The sequence below is a fragment of the Motacilla alba genome, chromosome 4 (assembly GCF_015832195.1).
Source record: "Motacilla alba alba isolate MOTALB_02 chromosome 4, Motacilla_alba_V1.0_pri, whole genome shotgun sequence".
Taxonomy (NCBI): domain Eukaryota; kingdom Metazoa; phylum Chordata; class Aves; order Passeriformes; family Motacillidae; genus Motacilla; species Motacilla alba.
Window position 1 is genome coordinate 69,095,091 of NC_052019.1, and position 15,481 is coordinate 69,110,571.

Consider the following 15,481-nt stretch of genomic DNA (forward strand, 5'->3'; position numbering starts at 1 on the left):
TAATTTCCACGTATTTTTATGTATATGTGTTGTCTGCACATGTTAAGGAGATTTTAAGAGGGCAGATTAATTATAAGGAGAATACAATTTGGCAATGTTTACATCTTAATGTCTGCCAACTTTATCAGGGTAGAAAACTTGGTGTTTGTTAGAGGGACAAAGAGGTAGAAGATGAGAAAAGTGCCCATCTAATGCAAAGAATAAGCAGCTGTCTTGTATGTTTCCTTCTTTATTGTCAATCTGAATTGGGAAAGAAAACAAGTTACTGTGAATGTAAATGAAAAAGCATGAAAAGCATGTGAGATGCTTTGTTCTTTCAACACGTGGCTTATGGTCTGCAGAAGACAAACTGGAGTAAATATTTGAAAAAAATAGTTAGAGTATTGGCCCTAAAGTAGAGCTCTGCTGTTGTAAGAGTATTGGCCCTAAAGTAGAGCTCTGCTGTTGTAAGATGTATTGCATATTGTGGTGTTATGTCCACTCAGTGCTAGAGATTTTAGGTGTTCAATTCAAGTTTAAATTGAACTTTGATGACTAATTAGGAAGCTGGCAGGTATGAAAATGCCCTCACATTTGTGTTCATCCTGAACGCAGTAAATGTCCTTGGGCAGGGCTGGCTGGTCATGGCATTGTATACGTTACATCTACATGCAGTAGTTCCTACATTAAAATAGGTGTTAGCAAGCCATTTATGGAATTGAACTGTGGATCTCAATGAAGCCTCATTCAGAGCAGGTTCTGAAATGGGCAGTTTCAGTCCATTTTCTGAGGCAGAGATGCATGCTTTTTCTTGGCTTTTAAATATTGAGTAAATGTGTGCATCTCTATAGATTTAGCACACTTTTGAAGTGCTTTTCATATTTGCTTAACAGTTTTCCTGTCCTGTAGTTTGTCTGAAATTGGTTTCTTGAATATTATTTTGGATTGTGAAATAGAATTCATATACTGCTTTAATTTATTCTTTTAAATAATGCCTTACTGGAGTATTAATACTGCCCAGTTATTTCCACTTCGCAACAAAACTAACAGAATTCAACTGCAGTTTTGAATATTTGTCCATGTTCCTTTTGAGGTAGCATACATACATCTTAATGGGGAAAGTTCCAGTAACAACTTAGCAAAGTGGAGTTCATAGCAATTGCATCGGTTACATTGGGGTTTATCCTGATCTTTGAACCCCTCTGATCAAAGCTGGGGCTTATGGAGCAATTTGCACGGCCTAGTTACAACTGGATCTTAAAGCCAACTTATCTTAGGTTATTTCTGCTCTTCCATTGCATGCAGCATGTGCTCTGATGGACTCCTGTGCCTAATGCAGGATTCTTCTCTTTAGGGTAAATTTACTGTGCTTAAGGTGGTCCTAATTAGCTCAGCACAGGTGAAGAAGTGAATTAGAGTCCATTCTCCTCTCACATGAGCTGTCCCTGTTGTGTTTCTCTTACTCCTGTTCAACCCTTCAAAGGTGCCTTCCCTGAGCCACAAGCTGTGATGTGAGATTATCCAAGGGTCTTCACTTGATCCTGGCTTCTGGTCTTCAGGGGAGAGAAACAGCCAGTGGATCAAAGAGAGGTGTTAAACCTTAATGTGTCCTGGCAGAAAGATCCGTAGCCTAGGGGAGACAAGCTGTACTGCTATTGACACAATGTGCAGCTATTTCAATAATCCATTCAGGCTAGCTCCTGTGACTGCAACACAGAGCTGGGACCAAGTTTTCTTCTGGTCCCCAAGTTAGTTATATGATTTCTGTAGGTGCTGTGGGAGAGGATACAGAGCTGATCAGAGCAGTAGATAAATTAGACAAAGGGAAAAGTTCAAGCAGATAATTAGGTCTTACCAAAACCTAGTAGCGGAACTAATGAAATGCAGCGCATGTGTGCAGCCAGGAATGAGTTGAAGTGGCTGGATCCTAGGGCAGGTACGGTGTTGGTGCTAAACAATACCCATTTAGCAGAGTGAAAACTGAGAGTTAATGGAGTTAAGTGATGTCCTTGGGGCTGTGCAGTGTGAAGTCAGTAGTTTTCAAGAAAACCAGGCACACCAGCTTTTAAAACCTTATTCTGTCTACTAGGCCACCAGAGTATAGAGATATCACTTCCGGGAAGAGCAGCATTTGCTTTAAATACAGCTCAACTAACAGTGAAAATTGGTTGAGGAGTGGCAGATGTGAATGGATTTGCTCTTTGTGCCTTTGCTCTAAAGCAAAGCAATATTTTACATTTATTGTAATTAAGTGGCACAGAGAATTGCTGGAGTACCCTCAAGTACTTTGGGAACTGTAACTCCCAAACATAGGTGGTCATTTTTTGTGCCCTGCATTGTGTATTATGGAGCCATGCACAGAACAAAAGGCTGCCAAATGGTGATCCATGGCCCAGACTAATCTCTGTAGAGCAGATGAAGTTTGACAGGGGAAGAGACAAGCTGACAGCTTTTCCTCAAATACGAGTCATAGAGTGTGTTTCCAGTGCCAAGCTGGTTTTGACATTTAATTAAAAATTAACCTAATGAAAAAAAGGACTAAAGAACTCCACCTCCACAGCCCCCCAGAAACAGCCTTTCACGTGCATGCCCTGGTTCAGCGAGAGAATCTGGTCTTATTTAAACCAGAACCCTCAGTGCTCCAAAGTAATTCAGGCGCTTGTGTATTCCTTGATGCCTCTTGGTGTGGTAGCAGTGGTTGAATCAGTGCTGGTCTCTAGTCCAAGCTCTTTGCTGGCCCAGGTGACCGTGCGTCGCAGCTGGGCGTCACTGGAAGGAAATTTCTGCAACACAAAAAGCATAGCTTCCTTATATTTTGTCCAGTGCTTATATTCCCTGTGGATTAGTTGAAATAGTTCCTTTCATCCAAGCTTGTATGAGACTTTGATTGGTAGCTTTATTTGTCAAGCACTGAGGTTTGGGTTTTTTGATCTGTCCAAGAGACCATAGGAAGGAAGAGTTCACAAAGCACCTTGAGAATTCCTATCAAAGGCAGCAAGTCAGTATTGCTAAAAATGAAAATGGAAAGCAATGCTGAAGTCATGAATAAAATCAGGACTGTCCTAAAATTCAGCAATAACCTCTCTCTTTGCATGTGTGCTGTAAAGAATTGAAGTTAAACAGTTCAGAGCATTTCTCTTACCTAAGCAGTAGGTAGGAAAAGTACATGTTCCCAAAACCAAATGATGCTTGGGTAATTGACAGCATTAGTGCAACCTCATGGGAATAGAAGATGAAAGGTGAGAAGAAGGAAGCAAATACCAGAATTTTTATGACTTTATCACTTCTCCTTGAGAACCTGGAGCTATAACACTCATAAAACATTACAGACACCAGGAGTTCTAATGACACACATATAGCATCATAAAGAGGTGACATTTGCATTAAAAGGGACTTTATCTGTTGCATAATTGCACCTCAGCTAATACAGGAAGCTGAGCATATGAGCTGCCAGCCTGACTCACTGGATCAGAGGGAGGTTATGCTGCAGGAACCCAGTAATCGTGCCATGGGCCTGTTCTAGCGGTGCCAGGACATGGGTCTGGCAGCAGCAGCTGCTGAGTTGGTGCAGTGTGGGGAGCCTGGCTTGCAGTGAACTCTAGAGCTGTTCATCATCTACAAGGAAGAGCAAAAGGAGTAGCAGAACAACTTAGTAAGCGACAGATAATCAGTGCCTTCAAGGCAGTAATATAAAAATAATCACCTATTTACCAGCTACCTTTACATGGCAGTCACAAATTGAAGAGCAAACGATGAATTCTTCTGTGGAGCTGTGATGTGTATTGTGCAGTTCTGTTTTATGTAATGCTGGAAATGCTGCTCCTGGTTTTTCTGTCCTGGAAGAAAGCAGCTCTCATTTGATCACAGAGATGACATCACTGCTGCGATGGGATTGTGCCCCTCAGCAGACTGCACTGGCAGCCCCAAAATGTGGGACCATGCAGCTGGCTTGAGTCAACAATGTGTGGGAAGCGGGCATTACTCACAATTCTGCCTACAGAAAATGTCAGGGAGCCTCAGATAGGGCACCATTTTTCTCACTGTAGAGTTTATAGCATCTGTGGCATCTGCTGAGCCACGGTGCCCATTCTGTGCACTTAGAACGAGCACTTGAATATGAATTCTTAACAAGGCATTAATTTGTGGCTGTCCATAGCTGCAGCTGACCTAGGGAGCAGCAGCAAATGGACTCCCTGGCATGAAGGACCACACTTGTTTTCTGCTTGCCTTCCTAGGGCTGTCTGCCTGTGTCTGGGTCATTTTTAAGGGCTTGTTTTACTTAATTCAAATCTTTCTCAGACCTTGTCCTTGTCTCTGCTCAAATACATGAGTGATCTTGCCAATGCATTTCAGGCTGTTTGCTCAGATTCCCCCTACTGTCACCTTGTAGTTGGCTTTTCTGAAGGAAACCACCCAAGGTTGTTATTCAGTCACTTCCTTTGCTGCTTACTCTGTCTTTGGGTCCTTCTTCTGTTCTTTTTCTCTTCCCTGTGTGTTTCTGCACCTGTATGAACTGACAAGTAAATCTTTACATTTGGAGCTGGAGATGTCACTTGGAATTTCAGAACGGAGGAAGTTTTGGTGCCTCTTAAAAGTTTTACTGGGCTGTAGTTTAAAGTAAAAAATTTTTTTTGTATTGATCTATTTTATCTTGCAATATCTGCAGTTACATCCTTGTGTTTTCCATTTTATTTTGCCAAGTATGTGTTTTGCTTTACTGTGGGGATCTGGGCAGGACCTTACAAAGTTCAGGTTTGCAGTGAGCGAAAACCAAAAAGGAAATTGCAGAAAAGCTTTGCTCTGAAAACATTCTCACTTTGTTTTGGTTTCTCAAAGAAAGATAAATTAGCAATATTCAAATCCTGGCATGTCTCTTCTGTATTATTAAATGGGCTCCCTCACTGAATTTGTTTCCCGTGTCACAGTTTCTTGACATGTGCTGAGCCTTCTCCCCAAAGGGACACTTCCCTTAATGTTACCAGAGATGTGAAAACCAACAGCAAGCTTTGCTCTTAGGGCTACTACAAGATATTTTGTGGATATTTAGTTGTTTTCAAGAATTTGTCTTGGTGCATGCCAAACATGAGGCTGGAAAGAAATACATGTACAACTTGACGTGTCTAAACACTGCAGCAGGCAGGTGGAGTATTTGGAACACTTAGTAGAACTACTCTAAATTAAGACTGGAATAGTAGACCAAGAACCAGCCAGCTAATCCAAAGTGAGAGTTCTGGGGTTTTTTGCATAGAAAAGGCAAACATTGTTGGCATACACCACACGGAGTTTGGCTAATCATAACCCTAAATCCAAAACACAGCACTGCACCAGCTACTAGGAAGAAAATTAACTTGATCCCAGCCCAAACCAGGCCAAGTAGCCCAAATTCAAGTAGTGCTTATCAAGCCTAAGAAAGCTCACAAGTCCTTCAGCATTCGCTTTATTCCATTCTTCATGTAGAAAATGTCAAGTGCCACTTGAAATGGAGACGAAGTTTGGAACACCCAAACTACGTTCAGTTTTCTCCTAAGTGTAGATCAGCTAGTAGGGAATTACAGTGTTTTGGATTTCAAACAAGACTGTATCCTCCGGACAGACTGTCTGCTGAGCTCCCACCTGAAGTACAGTTTATGAAAGACCTAAATCCAGACCAGGGACTGTTTGAGCAGCTCGAATACAATCCAAAAGGTGATGTTTGCAGTTTGTGGGAGAAACAACAGCCTGTGTAGATCTCTGTCGTTTACTGTTGAGCCACCTACAAAATATTGGTGGCATTATAACGAGTTGGGTTATTTCTGACTCTAGAGCAACATGCTCACCTTTTCATTAAGTGTACTGTGGCGTGCTGCAGATGGGCAAGAGACGTGTCCCTTCTCTTGCTCTTTCCATTTTCGGAAGGGAGGCCAAATGCAGGGGCGTTTCTGCCGTGTGTTCCTGGATCGGTGACGCGCATCACACTGCCTTTGTGCCCCTGCACGGGTTGTGCAGAGTTTGCCACCTGTGGCGTGTAGCAGGTGTGATGTGCTCAGACACACACCTTGCACACCTCCAGCCTCACATAGTGTGCGAGAGCAGCTGCTATGATGGCAGTGGTGGAGGAGTCGGTGAGCTGTGCTGCTCCCTCCCAGCCCCCGTGCCTTTCCAGGAGCAAAACAGCCAGTCTGTGTTTCTTTACTCGGTTCTGCTGTTGGCTGACTGTGTTAGTTAAGCTAATGAAATTATTGGTAGCACAATTACACCTATGCCTGTTACAGTTTTACCCCTGGCCTTGTCCACAGACCGTGCTATTGAGGTTTGCTGCACTTTACAGAGCTTGGACAAAATCGGATTAGTTGAGAACTCTTCATTCTTGTTTTGGCTTTTGGTTCATGTTTTCTTCATTTTAGGGTGCATGCCATGTCCTGCACCTTGTTATTCCTTAGAAAGTCTTTGAACTGTTGATCAACAGGTTTGTCTTGTGTTGAGAATGCTTAATTCTGTTACATTAATTTTGCTAGAAAATGTACTTGGTTGTGTGAGAGAGAATAGATTTTTAGAGCTGAAAGGATGGAAATAAATTTTCATGAGATTCCTCCTCAAATCTCATTACTTTTTGGGTGTTTACTTTACTTTTTCCATCAGGTTAGTCTGTTTTGTTTAGTTCATGGATGAAAGCAGAAATAAGCTGACATGGAATCAGTGGAAGTTAGATCCAGAATGAAGAAGATGCTAACCAAGAAGCTGTCAAAGGTGCAAACTCTTAGTCTCCAGGCCATTGGTGCTGTGGTTTCTGGAGAGGCAGAGAAGGTTCCCATCCCCTAGGATGGGAAGTGAAATCAGAGTTAGGCTACCTCAGGGGCAGATTAGAGAGCCCGCATGTGAAAAAGTGTTTGAGATTTGCTGATCTAATGAAGCTGCTACGCTTTGGATGTTTCCTACCTCTGAACATGAAAGGTAAAACCTGTAGTGACTTTCCCTGTCAAGTGCTCCCATTCTCTAGCTCCCATTCTCTCCCATACTCTGTGCCTTCCACTGTGGTACCGAATTGGGCCTCCAGCTGACCAGGATGTGAGAGTAAAGGCTTGTCAGCTGTTTGATCCAGTCCTGCTGCTGACTATGGTCATGTTCTGTGTTACTCACAGTAGTAAACAACAGCTTTGTGGAAATCAAAAACTTAGAAGGAGCAGTCACAGCAAGGTGAGAACTTGATTTAATAAATGAGCAACCACTGCACCAAAATAGATCAGACTGGCTCAGAGGGTAAGAACATTTCTTTCCCCTAAGGCAGTAATTTGTAAGTAAAGAAAAGAAGCAAAATCAAATCAACTGGGAGTAGAGTAGAAGAGAAACGATAACATCCGTGATGCCAGTGATATGGGAAAGTTAGTAGCAGAAGGAGGGATGAGCTAATAAAAAGAAGCAGAGGAGAAAAGGGACAAAGGCTCCCAGGTCATTACAGCTGCTGGTGCTGCTCTGTCTCCGCTTGGCAAACTCGCAGTGCGAGCACCAGGAGCCCTTGTGGTGTTCTCAGTGCACGCACACTGCTACAGCCCTGTGGCTTGGAGCACTTGGTGAGAGTGTGTCAGAGAGGGGAAGGACAGCAGAGGAAAGACCAAGTGAGTAGCTGTCCTTCCTGTAGGTGGTTTTGGTTCCATTGTTCACCAGGAAGAAACAAATTGATCTTCCCAGAAAGGCTCCTGGCGGATTTGGAGGAGTTTATAAGACATGATAGGATTTTGTCAGCAGTGATGAGATCTTCCAGAGAGACTGGTGATTAGTGTAACAAGATTGCTGTTATTAAGAGTTAGCTGGCAACATTACAGATGTACATGGAAAAAATTAATAGGAATTATTGGTGCTACTTTCACAGATGCTAAATTCCTTAACCAAGACAAATAAAACCTCAGTATTTGATTGCTGTTTTTCTCTGTGGTGAAAACCTAAATCTAAACCAGAATCTCAAGTGATTAAGGAAAATTGACATCAGTGAAGGGAAAAATAGAAGCACATCTTAGGGTAAGAGGCAGAAGGAAAATGCAGTGAGGAACAACTCTATTGTCTCAAGATAGATTAAACCCTAAGATTAGATTTAACCCTAAGATTTTTAGGGCTTTGTGTCAGACTGTCTAACAGCTTTGCAAGGCAAACTTGATGGAAGCAAACAGCAGAGGATTCGTGCAGCTGAAGCTCACCTAGCCCTATGGTCATGGAGGCAATCAAAGCAGAATTGTTTGTAGGCAAATCAGAGTGACTTGGAACAGAAATTATACTCTTTTTTTTTTCTTTCTTTTTTTTTTTTTTTTTTTTTGTAGAAGTTCATTATATGGCTTCCTTTACAGCTTGTGGAGAACAGATGAATCTTCTTCTGGGGACATGGAGTTGAATGCAATTTTTTGTTTACCTAACTGAAAAGTCATAGTCAGAACTAATAGTAACTCATCAGCATTTTCTGTGCTCAGTATAGCTGTGGGTTTGCCATATATGGCTACATTTTCCTTGAACTGTCTCATTATACTGCTGAGAATTCCTGTACTGCAACCCTAAAAAACCCCGTCTTTACTATTGGCATATTTTTTTCCTGCTCATAGTGAATATGGTAGTTGAACTCTAGAGCAGCTCATGATTCCTGCACGGTGCTAAGTCTGATTGTGGCCACTACAGGGAGTGATACAGCAGATATCACAGCCTCTAAACACCCATGAAGTTTTGATAGGGCTTGCAGAACTTGCTAGTGTGAGTTAAGAGGGTGTTCAGGCTGAAAAGGGTTTATATGTGGGTGTGTGTGGAGGGGGGGAGGGTGGGTGTGTGTGTGCAAGTTGGTCAGTCACTGAAGCATCTCTGCTGAAATGTAACCCTTTGAATTGGATTTACTCTACTTGTGCACAGAGCAATGGCTTGAGGGACATCTAACCCAACTGGGCAGATCATAGGGTCTGATTGTTCAGATTCAGGAGAGAACTCGAAGCCAAGAATTTCCTTAGTTAAATGGACTTGGCAGTTCACAGCCCGCCCCCAGCCCCTCCTTTAGAGCAGCATTCCCAAAAGCAAGGTAGGCAGTGCAGCTTAAGGGAGGGGAAAAGGCATGGGGAGAGTGCTCAGATAGGATGGGGCAAGACAGGGAGCACCTGGAAACATGGCCAACTATTGAGATTTTATGAACAAGGAGATCTTGCTGTCCTTCCACAGGCTGAGCATTTATGGAAGGAGGATCATGGTTCCAACTACTAAAGAAATGGGTTGAAAATGAGTTCTTTTTTTATCTTGTTCTCTGAGAGCATTGAGAGGTCGAGTCACCTGCTACAGGGGTAGGCCAGATTCTGCAGCATGGATTCACACAGAGAGAAGGAGGGAGGCTGCAACCAATGTGAATGAGAATGTGGAAAACTCATGTTTTACTAACAGGAGCTAGTAAAAATGACCTGGTAAATTCCCTGGGGGAAAGAGAACTTCCTGAGTGTGGGGTTTTGTTGGTACGTGTGGTTAGGACAGTGCAGTGCTCGTGGGAAGAGACTTCTTCACCTCTGAGCATTCTCCTGTGAGCGTTCATTCCCAGCAGCAGTGACTTGGAGCCCCTGTGCCGGCTGTGGGGTAAAACCCCTGGGCTGCTGCTGGACTGGGCTCTGGAGCATCTGAAGAGCCCACACTGATTTCTTCAGTTTAGCTCTTACTACCTCTAACAATCCTTGCTTCCATTCTATAAATGATCATGATGTTTAAAAAAAATAAGTTTCTGACAGATGTAGTTTGCTATCAAACTGCTGGAAGAGAGCAGAACTGTAGGTTTTGGCTTCCTCGCAGTACAATTACTCTTACTTTGGTGCATATTTAATGTATCTCCATGGAAAGCCTCTACCATGTCATTTTAGTGCAGTAGTTCTGCTGAACTTTGCTGGATGGTAGCAAATCTAAGCAAAGGATGTGGAGCAGACTAAAGCAGCAGCTGTATCCTCTTTTCCCTCTCACCTAACTTCCCGTGCTCTCCCTTCTGTGGTTCATACATGTAGGCAGACAGCTGTTTCCCTCGGGAACAACATCCCTTGGCATCAGGGGCACTTGCATGCAAAGGTGGCAAAGACTATGTCAAACTTGCAAATAATCCTTGGAATGCCAGGCTCCAGGCAGCTTTCAGAAGCACTTACTGTGCAGAGGTTCCAGTCAGATCATTGGACACACTCTGGGTATTTGTACCTGCTGTGAGTATAGGCACTGTCTGCGTGCTTGTATGAATGTATGCCCAGAAGCAGAGGTTGAGAAGCTGAGCAATAGAATTTCTCTTCCTAGCGCGTGCAGCCAAGAGACGCCTGCTATTCCAAGCTCTTCACAGGGCTCCAGGTGAACCAGGCAGAGTTCTCCATTGCCAGCAGCTCTCAGCAGCATCCCAGGAAGGCTCTTCCTGCTCCGGCCCCAGTCACCGAACTCCACCGGCACAGTCACATCTCGTTTGTACCCGGCCTGTCCTTTCAGAGCGAGCAGCCAGCTGGAACGATGCAAACCTCTGCTCAGCACAGCGTTCCCAGTGCAGCTTCCTTCTTGGGCACGGGGATTACGCCGGGGAGCCGCCAGGCTCCGGCAGAAAGGCTGCGAGAGCTCTGGAATCGGCCCGGGAGCCGCTGCTCGCGGTCCTGCCGCCGGCGCCGCGCTCCCGAGTGCCGGAGTCAGCCTCCGGCTCCCGCGGATCTCCGGGAGCAGCGAGGCGGCTTCGCAGGGCTGTGCTTGGCAGCAGCGGCCGATCGCTGCCGCTACTCAGCCCGCAGACTTGCAAGGGCTCGGAGCTGCTCTGATGTCATTCCGGCCGAGGGGCGATGCTCGGCGAGGAGCCGCGGCGGAGGCTGGTTCGGAGATGAGCCGCGATCCTCTCCCGCCGCCCCGATCGATCCCGTGCTCCGCGAGTATTTGCATAATCTGTCATCGTGCGGCTGGACCACCTCCCCTGCTGCCCGCCCAAAATGCGGGAGGGAAGTGCCTCTTCCAGCTCCCGGGTTTACACCTGGAGCCTGCAGCGGAAAGCCTTGGAGAAAGGAGAAGTTGACAGGATCATTTTTCTGACAGGAGGATGCTTGTGCCCCCCATCACCCCTCACCATCTCCAGGTGCTGAAAAAAGAAGCTTAACAAAATCCCAGCACTGGAAGATTTTTGGTTCCTACTCTTGTTAAGTCACTGATAAGATCCCCTGGTACAATAAAAGGTGGGTTTTAGTGCGTGATCAAAACCAAGCAGGGGTCACCCAGCAAGTTTGTTATAAATGATCTCTCTGGCACCAGCAAATATTCGGTGCTCGGAAGTGAAAAGTATTTTCTTGCTGTATGTGACACAAGTTCCACCTATTTGTTGCATAATTTCTTATTAAAATCCTTCATTTCATCCAGCTGGAGACGAAACCTGCCTGCACAGTCAAGAGACATGATTGCTATGTGACTTCAAATTATATTACAGAGGCAAAACTAAACACTTTCTATATTAAAAGAATTAGATTTCATTCCAATATAATTTTCAATTTTTGCCAGCTTGACATCTTTCACTCCAAAACTGTTCTTTGTACAATACACCTTGCAATTGAAATTCAGCCAATTTGGTGCAGCAAATGTGAGGAGAAAAGAGTTTTGTTCAAGGAGACTGGAACAAACCCGTTCTGAGATGATGAATGACGCTGTAAACTCAGATTTGAATCACAGGAGGGTCAGCTCAACCTTTGGTGTTTCCAAAGCAGTGTGAATAAATGGTGTTCCATGCAGTTCACCATTTACATCTTTCAGCTGGGACCTTGTACATGAAGAGCTGTTTGCTCTCTGTGAATATCCAAGTTTCAAAGATGGTGGAGATTCTGAACTGGGGACTAATTGATTCCTTCTGGCTAAATTAGAAACTGAGGGAAAATTAAGATTCCAACTAGGTCTGAGTAATTTCTTGCAATTTCTAATTACAGAGCACTTGCTGGGAGATCTTTTAAAAATGCCTTGCACCTATGGCCCAGCTCTGGATTTGGGGTTTGTTTTCCAAAGACTGTTGGGAATGCTGGGCACGGGGATCCCACTGCAGCTGGGTGGTGAGCAGGTGCCTCCTTGCATCCTGTGGAAGGTCAGAGCTTGGGTCAGGCTGCAAACTAAAACAGCCAAACTGGGTTACAGAGTCTCTTCCCAACACAAGGACATCTTCTGGTGCGGTTTGTCCGAGAACTGCCAGAGCTTCCTTTGCTAATCTGGTTGTGTGAAAAGAAAACGTCCAGTTGTTTGTTGCTCTTGGTAGTGCTGTCCTTGGCTCCTGGGTGCACTTGGAGCACTGCAGAGGTGCCTGTGAGCAGGAGGGTTTGGCTGAGGGACAGCTGTGCTGCTCCAGATGTGGTGGGAGCAGCGCTCTGCCCCTTGGAAACCATCTCTGCGCAGGGGATGTTCCTGGGCGGGCCAGTGGCCAAGTGCTTACACGAACTGTTGAGAGTGCTTTAATTCAGATGCTAAAGTCGCTCTTTGAACTGAAATCCTTGGCTTAAGCCCTGCTGTGCCGGGTGAATTCAACATGAAGGAGCAGGGCTGTGGATTCACTGTTTGCTCTGCTGGTGATTCATTTCAAGTGCAGGATCAGGAGAATGACTGTGCCAGGGTCTGCCCTCATGAGAAACATGGGAATCTGCTGGCAGAATTGCTCCAACTCTGTGTAGCAGAAAGAGCGCACCAACCCTTGGGAGACAAGAGTGCAGTTTGAATTTTCACGTCCCTCTCCTTTGGGTAGTGGAGAGAATTGAACTCTTCCAGCTCGGTCACAAATGCGCTTGAGGTACCTAGAATGTCCTTCTGGTCATGACATAATTCTCAAGGCCTGCTTGAGGGAAAAATAGACAAGAAAGAAAACAGGGCAGCAGAGAAACAGAAGTGAAGTGTGGATGGAGAGAAACAAGAAAGTAAGAGAAATCCTAGTAATGAAATACTCTATTAATGAGGCAGCACACTGATGCTGAGATCCTTGCCCCAGGATATAAGTTTTTCTGGCTCTTTACCTGCAGCACAGGTTTTGCTTTGGGTGGTGCACGTTATTCTGTAGCTGTTAGTCCCCATGTGGTTTATTCCCTCCCTGTACAGGTAGGCAATCACAACAGCTTATTCTACTTATTTTGGTAGCACAAAATCTAGAGATGGAACCTACCACTGCTTTGCCCAAAACTTTGTGAAAAACGTGACTTTCTGGTTCTGAACTGTGGGTTTGACAGTGGTTGGGTTTGCTGGGTTTTGGTGGGGTTGTTTTAGGTGGTTGTTTGTTGTTGTGCTTTGTTGGTTGGGTGAAAGTGAGTGTTGCTGTGTTCTGTCCAAATCTCCTTGCAGCTTACACACCCAGCACTGCAATGTCTGTACACATTTTGAAGTGTTCATCTTCATACCAGCAGATGTGGAAAACACAATTCCTGCAGTTCTGTGGTTGGAAACACAGAATCCTAGAACCATTTAGGTTGGAATAGACCTTTAAGGTTATGGAGTCCAACTATTCCCAGTGCTGCCAAGCCTACTGCTAAATGGTGTTCCTAAATATGCTGCAGAGCAAGCCAATCCTCTCAGAAGTCACGGTGTAAGCACATGCTATCTCCCTGGTTCACTCTGCAGACTGTCTGAAAACTGTCACAGCCATGTCTGGATTGGTGCTCTGTTGCTCCAGTGCTGAGGTTCTGTGGTCTGGCTGGTCCCAGTCCCCCCAGCTGTTATTTCACTGCTGTGAGGACACTGGAATAGGCACTCCCTACTTCTCCTCTCAAAAACCCCTCTCAGCACCAAGGCCACGCTTCAAAGCTGCCTGCAGTACACAGAACCTTTTCTTTCAGCTCAGCACATTTATGATCTTTACCGAAAGAAAGATGGCTTGTGACACTGAAGTTCATCATGAGTTTAAGAGAACAAAAAAATGACTCCTCCTGGCAGAACCAGCTTTTTCTGGAGCTGTGGAGATTCCTTCTGCACCTCCCTGCAATTAAACAGTGGTGTGTCTTGTTAGACACACAGAGCAGTTCCTCAGGTGGTGTAAATTGTCCTAACCTCGCTTGATTTCAGAGGAACTATGACAACTTCTAAGAGTTATAGATTAGTCTTAGTTCTCCAGCAGCAGTTTGAGATATGCAGAACTTTATTAACATCAAAAGTGCAAGAAACATAAAGGCATACTGGAATGTGCTTTGGGTTTCTTTGAGTATTCATATATTTCATTGAGAAAAGTCTATATTGTTGTCTCGATGTCTCAATGAATTTTTAGGTTTTTTCATCTGAGTATTTTGGCTCTGGCTCAAAATATGTTAGAGGTTTTACAGAATCAGAAATGTAGGAATGAAACATGGATGCACTTGGATCTGAGTTGTGTGTTAGAACTCAGTTAAGGCATTCATGTCTTCTACTGGCAGTGCCTGTCTTGTCCTGGGGTCTTCTTGTTTCCCAGATGTCAGGGGAGAAAATGCTGCTGGTGGTCCACTTAAGCATAAAGTGCTGATTTGCAGCAACATCAACAGCAAAAAAACTGCCCAGTCCTCAAGTAAACTTAAAGAATATAAAAAATAGCTAGATTCCCTGACTGCTGACTTTCTCCAGCTGTACAATCTCTTTTCCAGCTTCTATTATCCCCTCTTTATGTCTGGACACACTTGTACAGATGATAAAGGCAAATCAGTGCATGCCAGTTCTGTAGTGATCTTTATCTTATGCTTTTATTCCTCTGTAAGATAACTGTGATATCGTAGTGTGGCTTTGTTCCTGTATGGCTTTGGGTGTATTCGTTTCAGAGAGGGTGCTGATAGAAACTGATGTGGAAATATCTGTTAAAGCAACAGACATTCATTGACATCTAGCATTAGAGCTGCTCCACACATCTCTAATTACATTACTGTTTTATGTCTTAGGTGCTTACTCAGCTATGAAAATATAAACTACAGTGTTTTAAGTACTCTATGGAGATACCATCAAAGCAAAAAAGGTGTTTGTGCTTAATCCACAGCCTGACCTTTGTCACCACTTCCCATGTGACGCTGAGCCAAGGGCTCATGATGTGTGAGAGGCATGGATGTCTGTGTGTTTCCATGAAGCCTTCTGGGCTCTGCCCCACAATTTCCTAACAGAATCCTTCCCAAGTGTTGCTTTGGCCTGAAGCAGCTGACAGCTCCTGGGAAGTACAAGGGGGCAGGAGTGGAGCTTGGAGAGAGAAGAGAGAGAAGAGCTTTTTCCCGGGCCACACTTGAGTGTAGCAGGAGAGACTAAAGCAGCGAGCAGGTTTGAGCTCTGCTCAGCCCCCTTGGGTTTGTTGTTTGTCCCTGTAACACGTGACACTGTGCAAGAGCTGTGTCCCCTTGGCTCTGTTTCCATGATGACTCTTCTTGTGACCTCCCTGCTGGTAAAGCAAGTCAGTCTAGTTTTGTACATCCTTGCAAGAACCAGACTAAAAGCAGGTGCGGGTCCCATTCATCCAACTGCCTCACCCAGAGAAGCCGGCTGCTGCCCCCCTGCATTGCAGACTGTCACAAAACCAGAGCCGGGAACTTTGGCAGTGCCCCCATGTCCCCTTCCT

At 44.6% G+C, this 15,481-nt stretch overlaps 1 long non-coding RNA gene across 4 annotated transcripts in view; it reads right to left on the bottom strand.

The window, feature by feature from the left end:
* Positions 1 to 2,454: 2,454 nt before the first annotated feature.
* The window catches only part of LOC119700967, a 49,822-nt gene continuing 36,795 nt past the window's right edge, over positions 2,455 to 15,481 (bottom strand). For 3 of the 4 annotated variants that reach the window (XR_005256951.1, XR_005256953.1, XR_005256954.1), the window contains one exon: positions 2,455 to 2,762. This is a non-coding gene — a long non-coding RNA (uncharacterized LOC119700967). Of the gene's footprint in view, positions 2,763 to 3,459; positions 10,964 to 15,481 lie in introns of those variants that run through there. The other variant, XR_005256952.1, reaches the window with a different exon arrangement.